Source organism: Oreochromis niloticus, linkage group LG12 (genome assembly GCF_001858045.2).
Source record: "Oreochromis niloticus isolate F11D_XX linkage group LG12, O_niloticus_UMD_NMBU, whole genome shotgun sequence".
Lineage (NCBI taxonomy): Eukaryota > Metazoa > Chordata > Actinopteri > Cichliformes > Cichlidae > Oreochromis > Oreochromis niloticus.
Genome location: NC_031977.2, coordinates 15,571,157 through 15,589,943, shown reverse-complemented (window position 1 = coordinate 15,589,943; position 18,787 = coordinate 15,571,157). Strand labels below are relative to the sequence as shown.

Below are 18,787 nucleotides of genomic sequence, written 5' to 3'. Positions count from 1 at the left end.
CATGTAGGTGAAATACTCATTTAGTACAGGGCTTAAAAACTACAGCCAAAGGGCTGAAAACACCTTGTTACACTGAAAAAAGTAACATGCAGTGTAAGAAATAACACTGCAAGGCTGTTTTACTGGTATTTATGGGACTGTTTTACTATTCACATTTTCTGTTTACAGTAGTTCAATGAAGAGCACTGACTATAAGAAATTACTGTCTACAGGAAGCATGCTGCTTAAAGCAAAACTGGGAGGTGTGCAGAAATTTGCTAGAGTATCTGAGCCAAGCCTTGAGGAATTTTGATTGCCGGTAAGAAACCAACATTGTATAAAAAAGGTGTTCAAGGTGCTTTAAGTTCTTTTTGTTATTTAGGCTCTTCAAACTGCATTTTATAATTAATTGAAAATGATCTACGTTTTGGAATCATCTTAGCTATGAATGTATATTTAGTGGAAAAACTGTATAATGTGAGTGTCACTCCTTTTAATCTACCACTTATCAAGCATGTTACTGGCGCTTAATAATTTAGTTTTTATTTATCTGAGTCACTTTTGAAAAAGTATCTTGAAATGATCTTCATTTTAGGCTACAAAACATTAGATGTCATGTAATCTTTTTGTTTACTCAAACTTGTGTGCTTGTTTCCAGCATTTGCAAAGTTTGGTGTGCCAGCTGTAACAAAAGGAGTGAAAGTTTTTGATAGTTCAGGGACTGAGTTGGATGATGATGTATTTGAGGATATAGTAACAGATCCCTCAACTGGGGTACTAACCATCAAATATGAAAAAGGTTTGTTTGAGTGATATGTGTTTCACTGGATGTCATTTTTTTAGTATCATTATTACATTGTTTATTAAAAAGAGTTTATAAAATGTGTCTATGGAGGGACCATGTAAACCCATTTGTTTTGCTCCTGTTTTTGAGGTCTGGAAACAGCTGCTGCAGAAGTGTCTCCTGAGCAGTCCCAGTTATCATTGCCACATTCATCAGATTCACAGGATACGGTCATCCTTTCAGACAGCCCTTTAGGAAACGTCAGAAGCTGGATGTAGAAGATAAGCAAGTAAGAGTTAGCAGATTTCCACATTCTTCTAACAGTGTCATTTTTGTTTGTAGTTTAAGTGCTCTGAACTGCGGTGGTTATATCAACATGTAGAATGTTTTTTATTGTGTTTTCCAGTTGGTGGAATCGATTCTCACCAGCAAACCTGGTGGAGAATATATAATAAATGAATACAATCGGACCAAGTCCCTGGTGGATGAAACCAGAAGAAAAACATACTGGTCAACATACTGGTAGCTGACTTGACAGAAAAAAATGGGTAATTTATTTCTGGCCCTGTGATTTTACTATAATTTTCAAATTATTTTAAATCTCTATGAATTCCAGGGAAGCTGAGTAGTTCTTGTCCTTTTGATCTTCCAGTACATCACCACCACGACAGGTAAAAGAAATGTATGCCAGAGGAATTGTAACCTTTTTCCCTTACCTCAGTGGCCCGTACTCCAAAAATGGCTATGTAAGTAGCTCATAGTAATAACTGATACAACCAAAATCACGTTTAAACATTTTAAATCCTGCTAAAATGTATGTCCTTATCAACTGTTCATTGTTACATAACTTACTGATGAATAAACAAAATGTCTGTACATGTCACTCTCCAAGGAACATTATCATGATGGTGAGAGTGGCACTGGGTACTTGGCCTGGAGGATTAAAGCCATACAGAGATGCACTGCTAAAGGGAGGCCATTATCATCTGGAGGTAACATTTATAATTCAGTGGAAATACATAATACAGTTCCAAATTTTGGTTCTGTATTAATAATGGTTATCAAATGTTGTTATTAGTTTTGATAAAGCTGTGTTTCATATTGTCTAGCACCAGGAGATGGATCATCGGGTGAAGACCAGTGTGGTGGACCAACTGTCAGACGAGAGTTGCAGTTTGTTACAGAGAAGTTACTGAGTGAGGATGAGTGCAGGGAAGCAATCTCTCTGATGAACAATTCAGCTGATGAAGACACAGTCAAGAAGAAGATGTTGACATTTGTTTATCGACATAACATGGTCCTTGACCCCCTGCTGTCAAGCAACGTACTGTCTGTTTTTCCACGTTTCAAAGATATCAAAGGCTTGGTGAATATTTGTCATTACTTTGACAATGTAAACACACTTTAATATTTTGTAGATGGCAGATATAAGTCTCTATTCTCTATCTCTGTTACAGATTGAACAGGATTTTGTACTGATGTTTGGTGAGGATGTATCAGGCAGGTTGCTGGAGAGGTGGCCAACAACATTCAAAAGAAAGATTATCCAACAAGGCAGAAAGCTTCCTTCTACCAGTGACCTGAAAGAACTCTTGCTGGCAGCTGACTCACCTGAGGATGCCACTGAAGTTAATGCTGACATTGGTGACCAGGAAAGGTATCAACTTCTCAAGCAGAAAGGCGTCTTGTGGTCTTCAAGAAGGTTTGTGATTCTTTTCTATTTTTATGTTATGAATTACCAATTTAAGAAACACTTGATTCTTATTGCCTGTCTGTATTTGTCTTTTCAGACTGAAACAAATATCCAAGAGCACCTTGATGCCATCACTACCAGCACTCAACCCTACCTCCTGGCTGTTGGGGTGAAAAAGAATGACATCCACCGGTTCTTCATTATTCTTGACAAGAATGCCATACCATGCAAGTCTACCTCTTCACTTGGTGCTTTTGATGAACTGTTTAAAGCACATTTTGTGTTTGGCACATCTTACAACACTATGCTTCACAACATGCACACGTTCATCCCAACCACAGGTTTTAGAAAACATTTAAATACCAAACACCTTAACTATTTTGACCAACAGGCTGACACTGATGTTAATCTACAGCCTGATGTGGCAGTTAAAGAAGTTAGCACTACAGGGGAGGTGATGTTAACTAATGTAGAAGAAACACCCACAACATGTGAAAAGTTGAAAAGGTCAAATAAGAGCACTTTGGATATGTGTGCCTCTGCTGTTGCACAGCTCAGGGCAGCTGGATTAAGCCAATCTACTGTGAATAGTTTTGTCTCCTCAATGTGTGTGTGTTTTTTGAGATTCATACTCAGGCTAAAGATGCAGCCTTACAGATTGTACCTTCACAGTACACCACAAGTAAAAATAAATATAATAGTAATAAAATAAAGCATTGGGAGTCCTTTAGCCTGGAAAGATTAGCTTTAGGACCAGGAAAGATGGTGACACTTGGAGAGCTGGAAGAAGGTCCAGAAATTGCTTCGAGCTGTATTGTCTACCAGTTTGTTTTCAGCTAAGTGGATAAAACATCATGGTACAGAGTACCGCCTTGACTTTATCATCTGTAGTGTCTGAGATTCCGTTTTTTTGTAAGATCAAAAGTATTGTTGTGAAAGATGACATTGTATTGCTCTGCGGAAAACTGATGGAAACCCTGTGTTTTGATGACCATTATCATGCATTTAGGGTCAGAGTATATCCCAATATGGTGCTGAAGGTGTTGAACATAAATCAGCTGTGTTGCTTCTTCAAATGAAGTATGGCATTTCAGATTCCTCCCTGTATGTCGTTCCATATTGCCGTTTTATGCCGAACTAAATTCATTGTTTTAAAGTGTTTTATACACTACATGAGATTTTTTTTATATTTTGAGCCTGACATCAAAAAATAAAGCTGTTAAATGTAATATCTAGTTGTGGTTTTTGCTTACTTGTTTTATATGTAAAAGCATTATTAAAACCCAGGTTTTCATGCTGCAAAACAGTGAATTGAGTGTAAAGGTAACACTACAGGAAGAGTTTTAGTAACACTACTTGGTGTAAAATTAATTACAAATTTTACACTATGAGAGCTAATTTTTCACTATAGATTAGTGTATGAATAACACAGTATAGAGTAACATCAACTCCCATCAGAGTTCTTTGAACCCCCAGTGTTAATTTCAAGTAACTCAGTGTTAGAAATCAGTGGGATTTTACTCAAATAGAGTTAATTTATAGCCTGACCAGTCTCCCCAATGTTATGTTTGTGTATTGCATATATGGTCGGCAAGGTATCATCTACCTTAATTGCCCCTTTGGGATAAATAAAGTGTTTTTGTTTGTTTTTTTATTCTTTTTCATTATTATTATTATTATTTGGAAAAATAAACTGCACTGCCACCAAAGCCTCATATAAATCAATCAATTGATTTATATGAGGATTTGGACATGATAAACACGAACTAACTGTTCATTTTGCAGCATGGGGAGCTCTTCTTTATGTTTTTAAGCCGTGGAAACAGAAAGCAGTTGTGGTTTCCACAGCAGTTCCGCATGCAGCGTGGTGGGTGTGAACAGGAGCCAGCACTTTAAACAATTTTGTAGACTGTAGATTGTATCGCAAAATGGTGTGTGGATATGTGGTTTTTAACTGTGGTATACTTTTAATCACTCAGCCTGTTGTAAATGTTTAGCGTATTGTATACATTGCAATGCTGTCAATACCATTGTTCTTTTAATTATATATTTCAATTAAAACACTGGCATTTTTCCAAGATCACAAGCAATACCAGTCCTCCCTTTTTTCAGATTTTTGTGGTTATCTAATACTACACTGTTCAGGATTAAGTTAGTTCAACTTCAGGGTTCACAGTCTGTCCAGTTAGGAAGCATAACACATTGTAAATTCATTTCACCTGCTTTTGTCCAAATGAGAACAACAGCAGGTGTCCGGAAGAGGAAACAATAAGAAAACCCTCGAAAAGGCATTGGCACAGACCATTGCCCTGTCTCCTTATCACCCCTGATGGATAATCCTCTAGTTTTGCTTTTTGCTACTTTGTGTGGTGATGCCTCCAGGTCTGCTGCCTGCAGTCCAGCTCCTCCAGGATGATATGTGCTGGGTTAGCCGGCTCAATCTCATGAGTATGGAGGAGATACAGGCCATCACAAGAGGAGATCTGGACAGGCCTATTAACCCACCAGCAGGCCTCGTAGCTGCTGTTTTTGGTGAGGAGAAACAGAAGGACCGCTGTTCAAATGCCTTCGGCATCATACACTACCAGTCAGTAAGTTAAGTTGACACATGTTCTCATTTAAAGGTTTTTCTTCATTTTTATTACTTTCTACATTGTCAGTACATACTGAAGATATCAAATCAAACTTATCAATTCAGTTCCTTGTAGATATTCTAATCAATGTCATTAGTTTCCCATTGGTTCTGTTTTGAGAGTCACCACCGTTGCTAAGCAGCAAAAAAAAAAAAAAATTCCATTCATGCAAATTAATTGCATGTTGTGGGTCAAATTTTTGTGCATGTTTATTGAGATATTTCCCCTCTTTGTTGTGATCAGTGTTGCAATCGTTACTTTAAAAAATCATTATTACATGTTACACAAAACACTTTCTTAAAAGTGCAGTACATTACTTAATTACTCCCGGGAAAAGGTTACTTGTTATACTAGTCATTACATTACTTTGACGTTACTCTGTGAAATATCTCAAACACGCTGTCTCATAATCACCATTTAACACTATAAACCTGAGGCTACAACCCCACACACTGACACAAATCTCTAAAGAGGACACACACCTCTAACATCTTTCTCTTGGTAGAATACAAAGCTGACCACACAAAGCAAAGCTGAAAGCAATCACAAAAAACGATTGCCACAGTGGTTCTGCCTTAAAAAGGGATGCTGCAGCCTGACTGCTCATCTGATTTTTACCTGTTGAAGTTAAGGGTCAGGCTTTCACTCAGCTTTCACGTTGGGTCTTGACTAACAATCCGAAGGAATTGGACTACTAGGAAACTTTTTTTTTTCAAGAACCGGTTCTTGATTCCCATCCATATGAAAGGCCCTTAAAGATGTGTTTCTTATAGCTTTGGACTTTGAACTATCCAGGTCTATCCAGGTAATGCCTGAATGTGGAAAGGAGGAGGAGAACCCACGAAAACTACAGATGAAGGAACTTCACCATTAATTGGGATTAAAAACGAAGCTGATGCAGACAAAACAATTTAGAGAAAATAAAAATTTGCTTCAGTACTATGTGATGTCTTATAAGGAATTTTCATTTTCACAGTTGACCTCTTTCTGTGCATGTGGTTTCACACAGTTTCCAACCACTCTGTGCAAAGGTTACTCACTTTTTACTGTTGCTATTGCAGCTTTTACAACAACAACCTTTGTTTCACATTGCAGTGAACGTTTTAGTTTTATTTTATTGTTGTAGATAGATTTTTAAAAAATGCATAAAGTTATCAAATAATGTACAGAACATAAAAACACACAATTTAAATAGATTAAATTGACATGGTACAACTCTTTGTGTGTAAAGGTTGTTTACAATTATGTCTATGGATAGATAGATAGATAGATAGATAGATAGATAGATAGATAGATAGATAGATAGATAGATAGATAGATAGATAGATAGATAGATAGATAGATAGATAGATAGATAGATAGATAGATAGATAGATAGATAGATAGATAGAGTTGAGTGTGAGGACCGAAATGCGGACATGCAGGTAAACTGAAACTGGAATCCAAACTCAGAATAACTAAGACCAGGAAACAAAAAAGGAAAACTGAGATAATATAAGACAGAAGACCCACAAACCTGATGTTGGAAGATAATAACAAAGTCATGACAGACAGGGCCGAGACACAGACAGAGACAAAGAGAAAGAGACGATGGGCTGGGGAGACCGAAGGTAAACAAGCATGGAGAAATGGCAGACTTAACATGGAAGATACTAAAAGAAGCAATACCGAGACAAGACTAAGGGAACAGGAAGTAAACTAATAACCCTAAAGTCATTTATGACTAAACTGGAGATCTCAAACAATATAGTAGGGAACTAACAGGGAAAAGAAAAACTCATAAACACAAGGAAAGCAAACTTAATTAATAGAATCTACAACCAAGTCCACTGCCCAAAATAAAAACAATGAATTAAAAAGCTCAAAATGTCCAAACATCCAATACACTGGGTCAAAGTTAAACCACACATTTATCACTTCATGTCAGACTGTTTAATAGTACTTTCTGAACAAACTGAAAATAACATTTTTTTTATGTTGCTAGGTAACTGATTAACTAAAACACAGAATAACAAATCCATTTTGCCAATGACAGGTTTCTATAATAAACGTGTGAATTACGTTTCCCAGGACAAGACATAAGGCTTAGTAAAAGCCTCCAAACCTTCAGACTTTTGGTATATAAAAACTAAAAAATGCGTCCTTTATTTCACACAACACATATGTAAAGTCACATGAGGTTGCTGTACATGTATATACTCGATTTCTCGAGCATTGCTGAACCTCCTCTACAAACTCAAAAGACCTTTTCTCTGTTTCCTATACATCTGTCGCCATCTACTGGTGGGAGATTAAGTATATTTCTATTAAATATACATTTATATACACTATAAATTCAAACCCTTACATAGTCATAGCCCTGTATACATTAACTGTTATTGTTTTGTTTGGGGAATAAAAGCTATATTAAATAAAGGACTCCATAGCTTTCTTTTGCTAACAGCTCTGTGATACACCATGGCCAGATATTTTTTGAGACCCTTAACAACCACATTTCATCAAAGCAGACAATGTGTATGTGTGTGTGTGTGTGTGTGTGTGTGTGTGTGTGTGTGTGTGTGTGTGTGTGTGTGTGTGTGTAGGAGAAGCACACACAAACACACACACATACACACACACACACGGTGTAAGTAATGTCAGTAGTACTAGCTTTTGAATAGCACCATGGACAGCAACCGCAGTCAGTTTTCAGGGGAACGGACAAAGTTACTTTAAGTTAACCTACAAACTCTCAAACTGGCACCAGCTGAGAACTGTAAAAAACCCAATAACCACAGGTCCTCACAAACTGCCTAGGCAGGGTCACCATATCAAACAAGCACACTTGTTTATAGAATTTATTATTCAGCAATCATTTCCAGTGGGCCAGCTTTATCATACACATCGTATTACATATGATTACACATTTTCAACATATAACTGATAATAATATCCTACTGAGAACTGAGGAAAAAATCCTCTTCCCAAGGAACTTTTTTTAAAATTTCCTGCCTATTTGGAGCGAAAAGACGCCACCCAAACACATGAGATATCAATATCATTAGTTGTCGACAGGTTTGCTTGGATTTTCCACCTTCCCAGCATGTCTTGCCATCAAATCTTTTCAGAAAAGGCAGTGGAGTCTGAAATTATTGAGAAATATTTACATCTAAGACTCAATGCATTAAAAAAAAAATGTATACTGCATGAATAAAGTCGGGCTGTGATTCACAAGGTGGAATTATGACTTAACCATGTAGTGGAACTCCTATAATCTTTCCAACTTTAGCGAAATAGCGCATGTAAGCTGAACAATTTGGAGGGTGTGTTTGATAATTAGGTGTACTGGGCTTTTCCTGCATTCTAACCTGTGGTGCACCACCCTGGGTACACTGTTGAAGCTTGCACTTGCCATGGATTAAGCACACCAGATCAAGCTTTTAGGGATCTCTGAGAAGGGATGGGCTTAGACAACCAAAAAAAGCAAAAGCAAAAAAAAAAAAAAAAAAAAAAAAAAAAAAAAAAAAAAAATATATATATATATATATATATATATATATATATGTTTTGTTTTTGTTTTTTCCACAAGTTAACAAGGAGAACATGTACGTGCTTTGTTATCTAACCAATGCTGCATGTAGCGACAGACTCTCAGGAGTGTGCACTCTCTCATAATAAAAACAAAAGAAACTTTCATCCCTAATTCAGTCAGGGCATGTTTAAAGTTTCACATTTATATGCCCATGTTCTCTCAGGTTCCATGTATTAAACACAAGTTATACAGAAGTGAACAAAATTAGCAGTGTGATCTTTACAGGAAAAATCATCTATATGTGTACATCCCCATGAATCATGAACCAAACAAATCCCCATGCAGTTACATAACAACAGTTTGTGCAAATAAAGGCTTTACTGAAACAACCATGCACGAAACAACCACTTGATACTCAGGGGGGAAAACTTTACCTAGCAAGCCAGTTTATGATGGAAAGCATGTGTTCACAGGCATATTTGTTGGTAAGTGCTGTTTGTATCACAGCGCTAAAGGACCACATTACATGGTTTTTGCAAGTTATGTATATCCTGCTGCCACTAAACTTAAAGAGTTAGAATCCTGTATGTAATAGAATAAATAAGACCCAATGCACTTGTATTAAGTCTTATTCATTTTAATACGTTGATTTTCAGTTTACAGTACCTTTGCTGAAATTTGAAGCATTTATTTCATTTTCTGTGATGATTATTTAGCATTCTGTCTGGAAGCAGGTTGGGATCTATCTTGTAGGGGCCAATGTCATGCAAGTTGTTAAATGCTTGAATATGGACAGGCAGTGAACAGTGTGTTTAAACCAGTTCCTCCAACTGCTTCATATTATGGGAACTGTCGCTGAAAAGGAAGTGCAGATAGAGAGTTTTTCATTTGTTTATTGTAATGTAATCCATTGTTAATATAAACATTTTAATCATGCTATTCTAACCGTCAAGTGTCCTCAAGTTGTTAAATCATGATTATAAATCAGCATTCACCAAAATAATCATAAAATAATTAGCAGGTATTGTAAGAAGTGGGGGATCTGTGTGTCTGTTGATAATTCCTTTAAACAATTTTAATATTTATAAATACATTTTAAGGGCAACATGTTCTATGGTAACATGGTTTTGGTGTGGACCCCAAAAATGTCAGATATTACCATCTCTCGTCAAACAGGAAAAAATGAAAATGGTATGAACCGCTCTGTTTAAACAGAAAACCTATATTCGTGTTTAAGAGGGACTTTCCAAGGTAATCTCTTCCAAACATGCAGTGTGACCTGCTAAGACCTGTTGAAAGTAAATGGACAGACCTCCAGGATCATTCTGACAGCCAGAATACTTTCTCTACAAGAACAGATCTGCCCTTACTTTCTCTTCATTAAAGTTGGATGTAGACCAAGCATACACATATCATCATATGTTGTTGATAAATGGCAAGTAACTGCAAAAGAAATGGTAAATGGCCTGTATTTGTATAGCGCTTTCACTAGTCCCTAAGGACCCCAAACCGCTTTACACAACCAGTCATCCACCCATTCACACACACACATTCACACACTGAAATGAAATTGCATACCTAAAATACTGCATTCACCGCATAAAGGTGAAGCCGGTATTATTTGGGCAACATGAAATCACTGATAGACAGCTGTTTTCCAGGTACAAAAAGGTGAAGAATCATAAAAACAACGATGGCAAATAACTGAGTATTCTTACGCTCTTACAAGAATTTAATTTATTTTCTGACTTGAGAATTTGTTTTGTACAGATGTACTATTAAAAATAAGGCTGCAACGATCCATTCGGTAACTCGAATAACTCGAAAAGAAATCCTCGAGACTTGGTTTAAGCCAGAACTCCCTACGCCCAGTTGTCAATGAGCTTTTCACCCACATGTTTGACTAAAAATAGACTTGCAGTAGGCTACAAACGTATCTAGTAACACACGAATGACAAGTATGCATCATTGGATCCATGCAGTCCCCAGTCTTTCTAGAAAATAAGACTGATTTCGCAACAGCAGCACTGAAGCTCATGTTACACTTTAACGCTGAGTGCGCGCGCGCACACACGCACACACACACACACACAAAAGGGTTAGAGCTGGAGCCGTTGCCGAGACGGTGAGCTCGGGTGGAGTAAAAACAAAACCACCAACACAGCAGCGCTTGTTCCTGTTCCTGTAATCACCATTAAAGCCTTTACTGGTAAAAAGCTAGTCTTTCATCTTTCATCAAACCAACTGTTCAACAAGCTTCAACATGAAGAAAAACGAACTTTGTAAATGCTCACATCCGCTGCGAAAACTTGCAGTAAAGCTACAGAGGTTGCACTAAAATATGCAGATAAGCTTCGTCTGATGCGATTAGTGATGTTCGATTCGTGAACGAATCGTTCAATACTAGTGATGGTAAATTCGATTCTTTTTACTGAATCGAGTTTTAATGAGTCACTCACCAAAGTGAATCGGGTTTCTTGAGTCATTTGAGTCACTGAGTCAGTTGACCAGAGAGTGCAAAAATGTATATTTTCACTCAAACTTAATTTGTTTCTCTTTTAATGTAAATCCTACTGCTAAGATGAATGATTGTAAAAGAAAAAAACTATTTTTTCAGAGCAAAAAAAGAGCAAAAAAAATTCTAAAGGGAACATTTATTTATTTTTATTTTATTTTATTGGTATTTTCCTTAAATGTGTCAAATATATATTTTCTCATCTAAATGTCCACTGAGCTTTGAGCCAGGGGGCGGTAAAGCGCCTTAACATTGGTTGCCAACCAAGAAGAGGAAGAAGCTGTGAGCCAGGAGGGAGGGGGTGAGTGGCTGTGTCCCAATTCAGGGTATGCACGCTTGAAGTACGCACACTACGCGTACTACGTACGGTGCGTACTACAAGTACGGGAAGAGCGGAAGTGAGAGGCTTGTGAAATGGGACGGTCTAGCCTTCGTCGCGCTGTTCAGGTTGCCTAGCAACCATGATACTAACCGCGAGAAATGTTTCATACAGCTTTGTGTGACAGAAATGAAGGAGAAAAAATGTTTTGTTGGTCATTCATTTTTGTCATGACATCACTTTGATTAGTTGAGACCACAGGACTGTAAAACATGATAGTTGGGCTTCATTTCTGTACTGAACAGTCATTTCAATATTAGTTAGTAAATAATAATTAGCTAATGTTGTTCATGAGACTAAAGTCATCTCACTGTGGTAATGTTAATATAATATGGACAATATTATATGTATTGTCCATATCCATCTATCCATCCATCCGTATATACATATGTGTATATATATATGAGCTTGAACTCTGGGTAAAAGATGCAAGTAGCAGTTATTTATATTTCCTATCACCTTAAATCTTCACTCAAAGACAAGTATCTCTGACAGTGTATATACAGATGTATTATATATAAGAGACAAACATTGTTCTTTCAATATGTTGGCATTACTAAATTTGGCTCAATGCTTATATATATGTGTAAAAAGAAAATGTACGAGCTGTGATAACCGTTTCTAATAGAATGAAGATCAGACTGGTATATGAAATATTCCTTTTTTGGGTGAGAAAATCAGACCATGTCATAACTGCTTTAAGTCATACAGAATAGATATCAGAGCCTTAAACAGGCTGACTTCTGCTAAATGGGTCAAACTGGGCAGAAAGTACACAAACACATAACATCCTTATAGAATATGATGTAACACTATAGATCAACTTACCTCAGAATATATAAAGCACATAAACAATTACAGCAATATGATGCAACAAACACAGCAGTACTACTAATCCAAAATACTCAAAGCTTCATAGAAACAAACATTTATCTTTAGCTCCATTCTGCTGCTGATACATACTTTAGGTTTCTGAATATTAAACTTGTTGCTGCCTTTCATAGTGTGTAACTTGAAGGCCCTGAGTACTTTCTCCCACACTGAAAACACTGGAATGATCAAATTATTTAAACATTACCTAATAAGACTGATTCAGGACAGACAATTAGTTATTTTAAACTTTTCTAGCAGTCCTTCACAAACAGGGAACAGTCTGTCTATTCTCAACATCTGTCAGCTGCTGCTGGCTCTTCCTCCTCCTCTTCCTCACACACTCCTGAGTTTGTCCTGGTGGATCATTAGGGGTGCAAAGCCTCACAGATGATGTGCAGCAGTGGGTCCTTCAGTCTGTCCTCACTCTGGACACTTGCAGTTGTCACACATGGAAATCAAATGTGTGATAAGCTGCAGGATTCAAACACAAGTGTAACTTATAAATACATGTTCATACTTTTATTCCACAATCAGAGAGAAAGAAACAGAGAGAGAGTGCAGGACAGACAGACAGGTGACAGTCTCAGGTGTACACACTGCTACAAAACAGCACAAGAGAAGGAGGATTTAGTGTTTGTGTTATTACGAGTGCTAAACAAGAAGAGTTCCCAGATGGTCCAGTGGACACATGTGTGACTCCTGTGATTAAAGCATCTTTCTTTCAGATTAACGAGTGAACCGTCAGCTCGTTCAAACACACGTTAAAGTCCGTTTGGCGACACCACCGAACAGAGGCAGCAATATAACATAGCTAACATTAACAGTGCAGTTTATCCTGCTTGTGCCGTCATATTCAGGACTGCAAACCGAGCAGCATCACTGACTTTCAGCTTGTGTTTGTGGATATATGACTGACTTTAATTATCCATAAAATCATCACATTCTCTGTAAGATTAAGGTCAACTATATATATATGTATATATATTTAGAAGTAGAGGCTTTAAAACCAAGTTACCGCTGAAAGTACAAACATCACTAATGTCACATAACTTTGCCGACATGTGGCCAACAGTAATGTTTTAATGTTCTTAAACATTCGCACATAAATAAGTGACATAATATTCAGTACTTACTTTTGACAGTTCACTCTTCGGCCGCTCCCTTCTGCCGTATTTTGCGGCAAAATTATCCACACCCACCGCCGCGCTATGGATTGTGGGATATATGGGGCCACGAAGCGTGCACCGGACCACGCTTGATATTTGGGGAAATCGACGGCGCATTTGGAGTATGCATTTGAAGTACACTTTGAATTGGGACAGCCGTCGTCGCGTGGCGGTGACGTAATCGCACTTGAAATGCGTACTTCAAGCGTGCATACCCTGAATTGGGACACAGCCAGTGAGTGAGTGAGTGAGTGATTCGTAACAGGAAGGGAGGGGGTGTGTGAGTCAGTGATTCGTTCAACTCGTTTGAGCTGTGAGCCAGGAGGGAGGGGGTGAGTGAGTCCTGAGTGATTCGCTTATGCTATGATTCAGCACAGCAAGGGAGGGGGTGAGTAACTCAAATGTGCTGTTAGCATGCTAGCTGAGCGATGCTACTGTGAACCGAGGAGCTATTGTCTTGATGTGAGCTTCTACTCAGGGTTTTTTCTTCCAGTTCAGAGCAGAAATGTTTTTGTTAAGAAACTGGCTGTTGTTTTTTTCCCCACAATTTTAATTATAAGCTAGATATATTTCTACTAATGAAATTAGCTTGCTAACAGCAACAGGGATGAGTCAGTGAGTCAGTTGCGCTTGTGAATCATGATTCACGAGTCAGTAAAGTGATTCTCGAGTACTGAATAGTGATGTTCGATTCGTGAACGAATCGTTCAATACTATACAATTACATTTTTAAGTTATCCAAGTGACTTATATATCATGTTTAACCTGAGTAGCGAAAGAGCGGGGGTCAGAAAACGATGAAGCCGGGAGTCAGCTGCTCTCGCCGGCTCGAGTGACCATTGAACCCCCCCGGCTTGCTATCGAGCGGGTGGGTAACAGACGTCTCCGAAAACGTCGGCGCACTTTTGCAAATATGCGATGTCTTGATAAACCAAGCAGATATTTGAAATTTACACAGCTACTTTCTCGCCTGAAAATATGTTAAAAGTTTATTTTGTGACCCAGAAAGATTAATAAGACTAATTTTAAAACTTAGTAGCGGCCGCCATTGTTGGCAGCTGAAATTTGGCTGGGCCGCACTATGAATTCTGGGATATGGTGGGCCACGAAGGACACACCCGACCCATCCTTCAAATTCGGGGAAATGAAGGACTCATTTGTCGGCCGCATTTGAAGGAGTCGACGAATTGGGACAGCCTTCGTCGCCTGGCTGTGACGTAATCGGCCTTCAAATGCAGCCTCCGGAGGATGCAGCCGACGTTTTGGGACACAGTTAATAGCTCCTCGGTTCACAGTAGCATCGCTCAGCTAGCATGCTAACAGCACATTTGAGTTACTCACCCCCTCCCTTGCTGTGCTGAATCATAGCGTAAGGCGAATCACTCACTCACTCATCCCCTCCCTCCTGGCTCACAGCTCAAACGAGTTGAACGAATCACTGACTCACTCACCCCCTCCCTTCCTGTTACGAATCACTCACTCACTCACTCACTCACTCACCCCCTCCCTCCTGGCTCACAGCTTCTTCTTCTTCTTGGTTGGCAACCAATGTTAAGGCGCTTTACCGCCCCCTGGCTCACAGCTCAGTGGACATTTAGATGAGAAAATATATATTTGACACATTTAAGGAAAATACCAATAAAATAAAATAAAAATAAATAAATGTTCCCTTTAGAATTTTTTTTGCTCTTTTTTGCTCTGAAAAAATAGTTGTTTTCTTTTACAATCCTTCATCTTAGCAGTAGGATTTACATTAAAAGAGAAACAAATTAAGTTTGAGTGAAAATATACATTTTTGCACTCTCTGGTCAACTGACTCAGTGACTCAAGAAACCCGATTCACTTTGGTGAGTGACTCATTAAAACTCGATTCAGTAAAAAGAATTTACCATCACTAATGCGTTTTTTTAGCACCGATAGACTGATTTAAGGTGCATGAGAGGAGGCTCCGCCTAAAGACTGACATCGTGACTTCTGATTTCAGATAATAACAAAAGTTAAGAGATGAGATGTTCCACGCATTGATTTCAGTATGATATACAGTATAATGAAACATTTGACAACTTATTGCAATTTACGTTGTTTAGCAAATAGACTAGCCTACTGAATAGTGCTGAACATGAACTCGTTAAATCGAAGTGACGGTCGTACTGAAAGATTCATACATCTCGCTAAGAAGACAGTGTTTGTAAATGATCGCTGACAAAAAATAAATAAATAACCATAACACGACTCAACAATCTATTAATACTCCCATCCGTAGTTTAGGGTACATGTAAATATGTCTTCAATAAAAATAAATAAAGTGCTCGTTACATAAGAGCTTATTTACGTGTAGTTATAGCTGCTCATTCAAGAATTGTAAACAAGGATATAAGTGCAATTTCAACACCACAATGTACATCTAAAGTAAAAGTTCACTGCAGACTTTGGTCGTCCACCTTTGCAAGTCAAAAAATACATAAATGAGGGAAAAGTAGGTTATACACTTGTGTGATTTGTGTGAGCAGCGTTACCATGTGTGTGCGGTTTGGTTGCTGCTCTGAACCCAGATGAACAACTTAGGTGAACACCGCTGCCTTTCTGAGAAACAGCTGTCTGTGTAACGTGAAAAAGAGGGAGGTGTATGAAAACCTTTTTTTTTTTTTTAAACACACCTTGTTGATCGGTATGAGTGCAGCCAAATAAAGGAATGGCAACCAAGGAGTATGTAGCCGCTAAACTGGTGACCTAAATCTTCGCCACCACGTCTATATACATACAAGCATAAGGGGAGAGAGTGAATCAGCGCTCGGAGTACGGACACTGGGCCGGCTTTAAACACACCATTTATTTTTCTAGAAGAACAGCCAGAATCACAAGTAGAGTTAAAATCCCCACTAAAAAAAATAAATGTTCACAACCCGCTAAAAGTCCTGCCGGCAGAGATTAAAATACAATTAAAAAATCAAAGCTAAATGAATGTCCTTTTTATACGATAAGAATTCCCCCCCCCCCAGAGTCCAACCACACACACTCAGGCAAATGTTCCTTAGCTGAAAGAGACAGAAGGGGGCCCCTCTTCCGGGATGGGGAAATCTCGCCAGCAGAAGGCCAGGGAGGAGGCTCCTATCCCCACCTGGCAGCGCATGGCCGTGCAGTCCAGCCGCTCTCCGCGTCCGCACACGGCTTCCCTCATAGCCCGGCCCTGATACAGGCAGAGGCGTCCCCTCTGCCCAGGGCCGTTGCTAGCCATTTGGGTGCCCTAAGCACAAATGCTTTATGGTGCCCCCCCCCCCGCCACTTAAAAAACAAAAAAACAAAAACATTAATACTTTTGAATTTCTCAGTGGAATTTGTTTAATTAAATAACAACAAACATGACAGTTAAACAAATAAATAAGGTTAAAGGAGGTTAAAAATACTGTTACAAATAAATACTCAGGCCCCTTTGGAAAATTAAAATCAGAGCTGACATTAAAAGGACCTCTCCGCACAATTTCAACACGATCAGCATCTACAATGTGAGCTGGCCAAAGAGCAGGATCGGTTGAAGGGGGCACACATGTCTCCACAGTGTCACTTTCTGATAGTCTCTCAGTGACAGGACTCTCAGTGGTACTTGTGTATGGAACTGTACCTGAACTGGTGGTTGATGGTTCTTGTTCTTCTTGGCTAGGGATTGTTGCAGGGTCTACAATGGCTGGTGGTTGATGTCCAGGGATGGCACTACTACTGGATGGTTCATCCTGTCCTTGAGATCCTCCTTGAACATATTTAAGCATTGACCCTGCATACAAGAGAAAATATTCAGGGATTTTACAGAAATACAATTTTGAATCTACAGTAGGCCTACGAAAAATTGCATTATAAGACTAATAAATTAAGTAAGTCACTGGTACATTTAAAAATTACTAACTATATTTTACATGTATAGATTTTCATAATGGCAAATGGCAATATAAACATGCTGTACATAATTTGATATAAATGCGCAAGTAGGAAATCTATATTACTGGAAGATATAGGTTTCATATTACACTGTAATATGAAACCTATATCTTATTTATGCCGCATAAATAAGATATGCGTCTTTATAGATATCCTGAAATGCAGCAACATACAAAGTAATCTTGTCTAATCTGATAATAATACTTGACTGCATCACTGACCTATCCCAAAGTTAAGGTTAATCAGTAGCATGCATGACGTTAGCCAGCTAGCAACCTGAGGAGGGAAATGCTAGTCTCACGATTGCTAACGTTATCTGAAAACCGTCAATTGAGTGACCATGATGAGTTGCTTTTAGTAGTCCATTCTATATTCATATCCACAACGTAAACAAACTACCCAACATCAATCATTTGCAACATTTGTTAACACAGTATGAACACTGCTAACAGGAGCTATCACAGAGTTGACGGACATGAGCGTGCAAGCAAGGGCTACAATAATGAACTTTTTTTATTGTTATTATTTAAACATTGCCTTACCGGCAAGCGACGCCTGAGTTTCATCACGCTTCCTCTTCTTCTTTCTTTTCTCCGCTCCCGACTCCTGTTGCCGTTTCGAGGCCATGTTCAAACAGGTGTTTACCAATACCGAATTGAGGCATTATAGAACAGACCACTGGGAGTGGGGGGGGGGCACCAGGAGGAGACTGGAGACAGGGCACAAAGCAGATTCACCCCTTTTCTCGGGAAAATTGTTTTATGTTGCTTTTGTATTGTTTAACCATATTAATGCATATGATATTTATAGTATTAATATGGTTTACTTTTTTTTTTTTTTACGACCCTGATTTTTTTGGTGCCCTACCGGCCATTTGGTGCCCTACGCAGTGTGCGTTATGTGCGTTTGCGGAGCTACGGCGCTGCCTCTGCCTTCTGTGGATTTCACACATCGCCTCCCGCTGTTACTATTCTGTCCGTCGGAACTGGATCGCCGGAAGTCTCGCGACGCCTCACAGGCAGGCCAGTCCTTCTATACATGTGCTCGTCTGCACCACACGTTTGGTTTCCTGTTCTTCGCTGTTCCTGTGTCTCTCTCCCGTCTTTGCGCTCACCATCTCCCTTAAGTCCGTTTGGCGGCCAATAGGTCACCTCGGGGGCACGCCCCCACCTCACAGGTGCACGCAATTATCTGTCCAAGCCACAGTGGAATAAAAAAAGAATACTATACAGCGACACAAAACACAGTATAAATATGGGGATAAAATCATGCAATAAGAACATCAATAAACAATCATGCAATAGCACTATAACAATAAAACATG

At 38.7% G+C, this 18,787-nt stretch overlaps 1 protein-coding gene and 2 long non-coding RNA genes across 4 annotated transcripts in view; 1 reads left to right on the top strand and 2 right to left on the bottom strand.

Annotated features, from left to right (window-relative positions):
- LOC102077264 (arrestin domain-containing protein 3) overlaps positions 1-18,787 on the bottom strand; it is a 62,551-nt gene that overhangs the window by 5,879 nt on the left and 37,885 nt on the right. The gene's annotated exons all lie outside the window — the stretch shown is intronic.
- On the top strand, positions 221-3,640 carry LOC102080106 (uncharacterized). Of its 2 annotated transcripts, none has more exons than XR_003222402.1 (9): positions 221-298; positions 638-778; positions 914-1,052; positions 1,170-1,311; positions 1,416-1,509; positions 1,656-1,755; positions 1,873-2,129; positions 2,221-2,465; positions 2,554-3,639. It is a non-coding gene; the product is annotated as an uncharacterized LOC102080106 (long non-coding RNA). The 2 variants fall into 2 exon arrangements; XR_003222401.1 differs by having other exon boundaries at positions 228-298; positions 1,632-1,755; positions 2,554-3,640.
- Positions 17,150-18,383, bottom strand: LOC112848318 (uncharacterized). Its single transcript, XR_003222403.1, has 2 exons — positions 18,006-18,383; positions 17,150-17,302 (listed from the first exon to the last, which is right to left on the bottom strand). It is a non-coding gene; the product is annotated as an uncharacterized LOC112848318 (long non-coding RNA).